We start from the raw sequence: 7500 nt of genomic DNA, 5'->3' as shown, positions 1-7500 counted from the left end.
TAGCCGCCAGCCTGTCATAGAAAAAAAAATAGATGATAGAGAGAAAGGGAGAAAGAAATATTGATGGTAAGTTTGTCCACCTACATGCGCCGTGTTGTTCTGATGAGAGCCTTGAGTGATGGTATAATTGTTGGCTACAGATGTTATTATTAGTGATACGTGTAGTGATACGTGTAATATCTTTATTATTATTATTATTATTATTATTATTATTATAATTATTGTTATTGTTGTTGTTGTTGTTGTTGTTGTTTTCTTCTTGTTATTGTTATTATTACGCTAGTTCTAGATTTCTTGTTGCATGTTAACCATTACTGCTATTACTACTACTACTAAAACTACTACTACTACTACTACTACTACTACTACTACTACTACTACTACTACTACTACTACTACTACTACTACTACTACTACTACTACAACAACTACTACTCTTATTATTACTACTACTGCTACTACTACTACTACTACTACTACTACTACTACTACTACTACTACTACTACTACTACAAGAACTGCCACTATTACTACTGTTACCATTACCAACTTTTATACATTACAACCACAACTACCACCACCACCAAAACTACTATCTTCATTCCATTGTTGACAGCTGCACTAAATATTTTTGCACTGAGTCCTGCCCTTGATATCAGTTGTTGTGCACTTTATTTAGCTTGTAGCAGTTCCTTGAATCGCTACTTAGATGAATTAATATCTGGCCATAAAGAAAAGCTTGCTCTCAGAACTCCGTAAAGTCACGCAAGTCTCGTCTACACACACACAGTACACTTCACTAAGCTCCTGATAACTGCTTGCTCCCGCCTAGTGTTATGAAGGCATTCAGAAGTGCAGTAATCAAGAAGTCGAGGGGGAGAAGGAGGAGACGAGGAGGAGGGATAAGAGCAGAAGACGAGGGAAGGAGAAAGAGAAAACTAAAAGGATGAAGATGAGGAAAGGGACGTAAATAAGAAGAGAAAAGAAAAGATGAATGATTTCTGTTTTTTCGGCCATTTAAAACTACAACAAAGAGATAACATGGTCTAAAGGAAAGGAAAAAAAGAAGAGAAAAGTAAGAATTAAGAATAACCAAAACAAAGAGAAGCAGAAAACGAAAACCAGAAAACCAAAATTATGTTGATTATGATGATGATAAGTATATTTTACCTATGTAAAAGAAATATAACAAATCTAGACGGGAATGTGCTAAAGTAAAGTGAATCATCCACTTGTATTAATCATTCATGCAAATAGATAAGAAAAAATTAATTCAGTTTATTCATCGTCGTTGTCTCATGTGTCCACGCCCTCACTAGTGACTCTCCAGCGACAGACGCGTGCCTCTCACCGCATCACCATTCTCTGATAGTGACTCGTATCGATAACTGACTGTCAACTCAGGCGGAGATGAACACTAAGCAACAAAGGTGTATGTGTATACTAGGTCAGTGCACGGCTACATGAAGAAGTCATATCATATAAAGGGTCTAGTCTAGTGAATAGTATGTGCTAATTAATTAGAAATTAACACATGGTCTAGTGAATTGATTTATATTACTTCTTTGAATGCCAATCTCACTATGGAGCATTTAATGTTGAGTGTAATTTTAACGAAAATAAGAGTGCTGAAAGTTGCTAAGCTTTCTATTCAAGTTATGAAATATTTATTTGTAGTGAACAGTGGCAAATAACTGTACTTTGAATTTACATGAGAATATCTTGTTAAGTGTTTTATTAAGCTTAAAGATCCAGAACAGTCAACAGGCTAAGATCTCCAAAAAGACAAAGAGAAACTGACGATGTGGCGCTTGGAAGAAATTGCTACATATTGTTTATTGGTTGAAAATATTTTGTAGAACAAAAATCTTTACCTATACAGAGTTAAAGCTGGGTTGCAGCAGGTGGTGATCTGATATTCCTCAACAAACTTTCAAAAAATATCTGTCACTGACCGTACGTAAAAGGTACTGTGGAACTAAAGCGAAAATACCATGCTATCAGGCTGGAGAGACAAGGAAAAGCCCTCTCCAGTAGCAGTTGTTATGATTAATGTTCTTGCTATTGACCACTGTAATTGGTGATGGTATTATTTCTTATTACTGTTATTCTTTACTATCTCTTACCATTCTCGTCATAAGCTAGGATAAAACATTCATCTTTCGCCTTCAAGAATAACACTCCTTTTCTCTCGATTCTGTGTAAATGCCACCTTTAAGAGTACACACCCACGAGGCCGCGAGAACCTACAGTTTCCTTACTAATTTGTACGTCTTTCTCTTCATTTCTACATGCACCATCAACCTTGCTCTTCTCAACATCACCCACCTACGTCCATCTTTCCAGTCCCACATACAGCAAGGCATATCCCTTTTTTGTTCATTTTTCGTTGTATTTACGCTTTTTTTCTTCATTATTATTCTTTCTTGCTCTCATCCTTTATTTTCTCGTCCTCATTCTCATTTTTCTTTTCTTCTTTCCCCTCCACCTCTGCCAAGATTATTTCGTCAACGTCCAGTGCCTTTTTTCTTTGACCACTATTTTTATACTAATTGCCAACGTCCAAGTATTTTTCCTCGCCCAATCGTTCTTGCTTTTTGTGTCATTAATGGATCGAGGGACAGATTTTCATCCTTGGGTCAGTGCGTCTTTAATGTCTGCTGGTGGAGGGCTGGGACTCAGGTGTAGGGAGGTCGTGAAGAGCATGGTGTGTGCACGTATGGTAGAAAGTGAAGACATGACACAGGATGACAGTGTTAGAAGGAAGAAAGACATTGTAAGGTAGAACTAAGTACGGATTGCAAATGTAAGTATATATGAGGGTAAATGAGAATGATTAGTGGAAAATTAAGGTGATTTTTTGGTGCTTTTGAAATATAAACAAAAAAATTGAAGAAGTAGATCAGATGTCAGTGTAGAAAAGACCAGTTCAGTTGAGGATTGGTGGTGGCTGGCATTCAGGAAACGTGTGTGTGTGTGTGTGTGTGTGTGTGTGTGTGTGTGTGTATATGTGTGTGTGTGTGTGTGTGTGTGTGTGTGTGTGTGTGTGTGTGTGTGTGTGTGTGTGTGTGTGTGTGTGTGTGTGTGTGTGTGTGTGTGTGTGTGTGTGTGTGTGTGTGTGTGTGTGTGTGTGTGTGTGTGTGTGTGTGTGTGTGTGTGTGTGTGTGTGTGTGTGTGTGTGTGTGTGTGTGTGTGTGTGTGTGTGTGTGTGTGTGTGTGTGTGTGACATCAATGCGAGGGACAGGCTCTATATTTTCAAGAATAAGATGTCGTATTTCAACAAGTCTAAAAACTGAAAGGTAATGGAAAAAATAACCCCTCCTTCCCATACACACACACACACACACACACACACACACACACACACACACACACACACACACACACACACACACACACACACACACACACACACACCTTGGAATACGGTTTGGAAACTTGACCAAATATATTAATCAGCGGAAGGAATTTACTGCCCCCCGACCACTTAGTCTCAGAAAGTTGTCATGAACGAATGAGGAAAGTTGGGGGAGCGTGCCTTCCTTTTTTCGCCTTACGACTTATTTACAGCTTTGTTATTTTCTTCAGTAGCGGCCTTAGTGTCGCGAGGTGGGCGCTGGAGGGTGTGTTGGCGGCCTTCTCTCACGCCGAGCTTCCGTACACACATAAATATTCACTATGCCAACCGTGTGTATTTGTGTGTGTGTGTGTGTGTGTGTGTGTGTGTGTGTGTGTGTGTGTGTGTGTGTGTGTGTGTGTGAGGCTTTATGGCTTTGAGCATGAATAGCCGTCTGTCAATCTGGTTTTTATTATTTACATTCATATTCTTATTTCCGCAGATGTTGGGACGCGGCACCAAGGCTCCATGGTAAGATTTATATTGTGTGTCTTGGAGAGTGAGCAGTGTATGGCACGTCGCTATGCTTGGGTGAGCCTGAATGGAAGGATCCCTCAAGCCTGGACTGCGTATGACAGAGAGAGAGAGAGAGAGAGAGAGAGAGAGAGAGAGAGAGAGAGAGAGAGAGAGAGTCTTAACAGTACCAAGACGATCTCCCTCCACCGGAACGTCAGCTCAAGAGAGGAAAATAAAATTGATGAATAGCAGGAGAAGACTCATTTTCTCTCCTCCCCTTCCTTCTTCTTCGGTCCTTTCTCCATTCTCGATCTCTCCTCCCTCTTTCTTTATCTTCTCTATCGCCGCCACTATCATCACCATCGCCATTGTCAGTATCACCACCAGCGCGCGCCTTTCTATTCTTCCTTCTCCTTTTTTTTTTTTTTTTTTTCTTTCTATCTCAGTCTCGCCAATTTTTCTTAATTCCTCCGTACCGTCTTTTCTATTTCTAACACTTTCTTTTCCTTTTGCCTCCAATGCAATTTCTATTTTTCAAGCTTTTTCAGTTCTCTGATATTCTTATTCTTGGTTATTTTTCTACTTTTTTGTTTTTTGAGTGCTTGGTTATTCTCTATTTCTCCTTTTAGTCCCCTGCAGTGTGCGCATTCTTCCTCAATTGCTTTTCTTTTCTTTACTCCTTCCTTTGCTTCTTCTAATGCATTTTTCTTTTTCTTCAAGGATCCATCTCTCCATCCCTAATTATTTCTTCCTTCCTCTCCAGGCCCCATCTGGACACACCATTTATTTTCCTCTCTCTCTCTCTCTCTCTCTCTCTCTCTCTCTCTCTCTCTCTCTCTCTCTCTCTCTCTCTCTCTCTCTCTCTCTCTCTCTCTCTCTCTCTCTCTCTCTCTCTCTCTCTCTCTCTCTCTCTCTCTCTCTCTCTCTCTCTCTCTCTCTCTCTCTCTCTCTCTCTCTCTCTCTCTCTCTCTCTCTCTCTCTCTCTCTCTCTCTCTCTCTCTCTCTCTCTCTCTCTCTCTCTCTCTCTCTCTCTCTCTCTCTCTCTCTCTCTCTCTCTCTCTCTCTCTCTCTCTCTCTCTCTCTCTCTCTCTCTCTCTCTCTCTCTCTCTCTCTCTCTCTCTCTCTCTCTCTCTCTCTCTCTCTCTCGTCTCGTCTCGTCTTCACCCCAGCCTCTGTTCTCTTACTAGACTACACACGCTTCCTTGTAATACCTGTCAGTAAGACGCGTAGACTCTCTCTCTCTCTCTCTCTCTCTCTCTCTCTCTCTCTCTCTCTCTCTCTCTCTCTCTCTCTCTCTCTCTCTCTCTCTCTCTCTCTCTCTCTCTCTCTCTCTCTCTCTCTCTCTCTCTCTCTCTCTCTCTCTCTCTCTCTCTCTCTCTCTCTCTCTCTCTCTCTCTCTCTCTCTCTCTCTCTCTCTCTCTCTCTCTCTCTCTCTCTCTCTCTCTCTCTCTCTCTCTCTCTCTCTCTCTCTCTCTCTCTCTCTCTCTCTCTCTCTCTCTCTCTCTCTCTCTCTCTCTCTCTCTCTCTCTCTCTCTCTCTCTCTCTCTCTCTCTCTCTCTCTCTCTCTCTCTCTCTCTCTCTCTCTCTCTCTCTCTCTCTCTCTCTCTCTCTCTCTCTCTCTCTCTCTCTCTCTCTCTCTCTCTCTCTCTCTCTCTCTCTCTCTCTCTCTCTCTCTCTCTCTCTCTCTCTCTCTCTCTCTCTCTCTCTCTCTCTCTCTCTCTCTCTCTCTCTCTCTCTCTCTCTCTCTCTCTCTCTCTCTCTCTCTCTCTCTCTCTCTCTCTCTCTCTCTCTCTCTCTCTCTCTCTCTCTCTCTCTCTCTCTCTCTCTCTCTCTCTCTCTCTCTCTCTCTCTCTCTCTCTCTCTCTCTCTCTCTCTCTCTCTCTCTCTCTCTCTCTCTCTCTCTCTCTCTCTCTCTCTCTCTCTCTCTCTCTCTCTCTCTCTCTTCTTCACAGCCTCTGCTGACACTTGTAATCCTGTCTCGCTCGACGGAGCTCACATGTGGACTGCTGTAGTGACTGTGGTGTAGGGATGAGGCTTGTTGAAGGGTGAGCGTGGAAGGGTGACATCCACACAAAAGATATGCACATCAAGATCAGAAAGCCATGGAGGAGGCTGCTAATAATGGTTATCGTGGCATTAGTAGCAATAGTAGGATATATTGGCGATGAAGGTGGTAAACGGAAAAAAGGAAGATATCGTTGTTTGGTGAGTCATCACACAAAACGTGTTGGTGTATCTTCGAGGAAAGTGTACCCTGTGGGAATTTCACTGTCGCTATCCTTGTTCTTCCTCATGACTTCGATCATTTTGTTGGTAATGTTAATGGAACCGGGTTTTTCTTTTAGCTTGAAAAAACAGTAACATTTTCTGGCTCTCCAGGTTTCACATTCGCAGACCAAAGAGCAAAGAATTTTAGTTCATTATTGTGTTTGTTGAAGTGACGTAAACATACATAGCGTTTATGCAAACATTTATCTGCTTTATCGATATGAATAAATAAATGAATAAAAACATGCACACACCATATATCTGTATACGTATATATATATATATATATATATATATATATATATATATATATATATATATATATATATATATATATATATATATATATATATATATATATATATATATATATATATATATATATATATATATATATATATATATATATATATATATATATATATATATATATATATATATATATATATATATATATATATTCAATTGTGTGTGTGTGTGTGTGTGTGTATAATAGTAACATTTTCTGTACAGCATTGTATACTCTATGCAGTTTGCTTTAACTGTATTGCCTTTCATGGTCACTACATTTTTAGGGTTACAGCATTTTTATCCCAATTATTTTCTTTGCAAACGCTTCTCATCCATTTACTTGATTTCCTTTGAAATTTGCTCAGAGCTCTCCCAAAACACAGAGGACGAGTTTGTTGATGCTTCAGTCTCGCTTTAAAACAGGAAAAAAAGCTGAGTATTTTCCGGGGAGAATACTGTTGCCCTTGAACTCTGAGCGAGGCATTTGGCATTCCTCCCCTTTTTCAGTGTAGCCTACACAGCGACATGACCTGGTGCCACGGACTACTTACTGGGGAGCCTCGCTACAAGGAAAGACTCTGCTGGGATGGAAGGGACGCTGAGTTGACACGTGATAACACTGATTGCTGGGAAGGAAAGCAATAGTAGCTGGGATGTTTTGTTGCTTTTGTTTATTTTATCTTATTTGTGTCAACATCGATCAGATTCCATATATCAGTTTTAAACTAGCAATATCTCGCTTTAAGCTATATCTCTCTGTCAAACTTAGTCCCACCACACACACACACACACACACACACACACACACACACACACACACACACACACACACACACACACACACACACACACACACACACACACACACACACACACACACACACACACACACACACACACACACACACACACACACACACACACACACACACACACACACACACACACTGCTGTCAAGTCTTCCAGGTCTCTTCCCTTCACAGAAACGTTGCTCTTGCCTCCCACGAATAGTGTTGTCAGCTCTTAGAAACTCTTTTCATGACTTCCACACGGCGTGCTGGGCGTGCAGACCATTACGATACATGCTG

The 7500-nt window shown here is 40.7% G+C and overlaps 1 protein-coding gene and 1 long non-coding RNA gene across 3 annotated transcripts in view; one reads left to right on the top strand and one right to left on the bottom strand.

The window, feature by feature from the left end:
• The window catches only part of LOC123514104 (synaptogenesis protein syg-2-like), a 382484-nt gene that overhangs the window by 247355 nt on the left and 127629 nt on the right, over positions 1–7500 (bottom strand). The window lies entirely within an intron of this gene.
• The window catches only part of LOC123514106, a 208321-nt gene that overhangs the window by 186818 nt on the left and 14003 nt on the right, over positions 1–7500 (top strand). Inside the window, exon 2 of the long non-coding RNA XR_006677521.1 lies at positions 3840–3868. This is a non-coding gene — a long non-coding RNA (uncharacterized LOC123514106). The remainder of the gene's footprint in view (positions 1–3839; positions 3869–7500) is intronic.

The sequence above is a fragment of the Portunus trituberculatus genome, chromosome 37 (genome assembly GCF_017591435.1).
Source record: "Portunus trituberculatus isolate SZX2019 chromosome 37, ASM1759143v1, whole genome shotgun sequence".
Classification (NCBI taxonomy): domain Eukaryota; kingdom Metazoa; phylum Arthropoda; class Malacostraca; order Decapoda; family Portunidae; genus Portunus; species Portunus trituberculatus.
The sequence above is the reverse complement of the archived record's forward strand: the minus strand, read 5'-3'. Positions and strand labels throughout refer to the sequence as shown.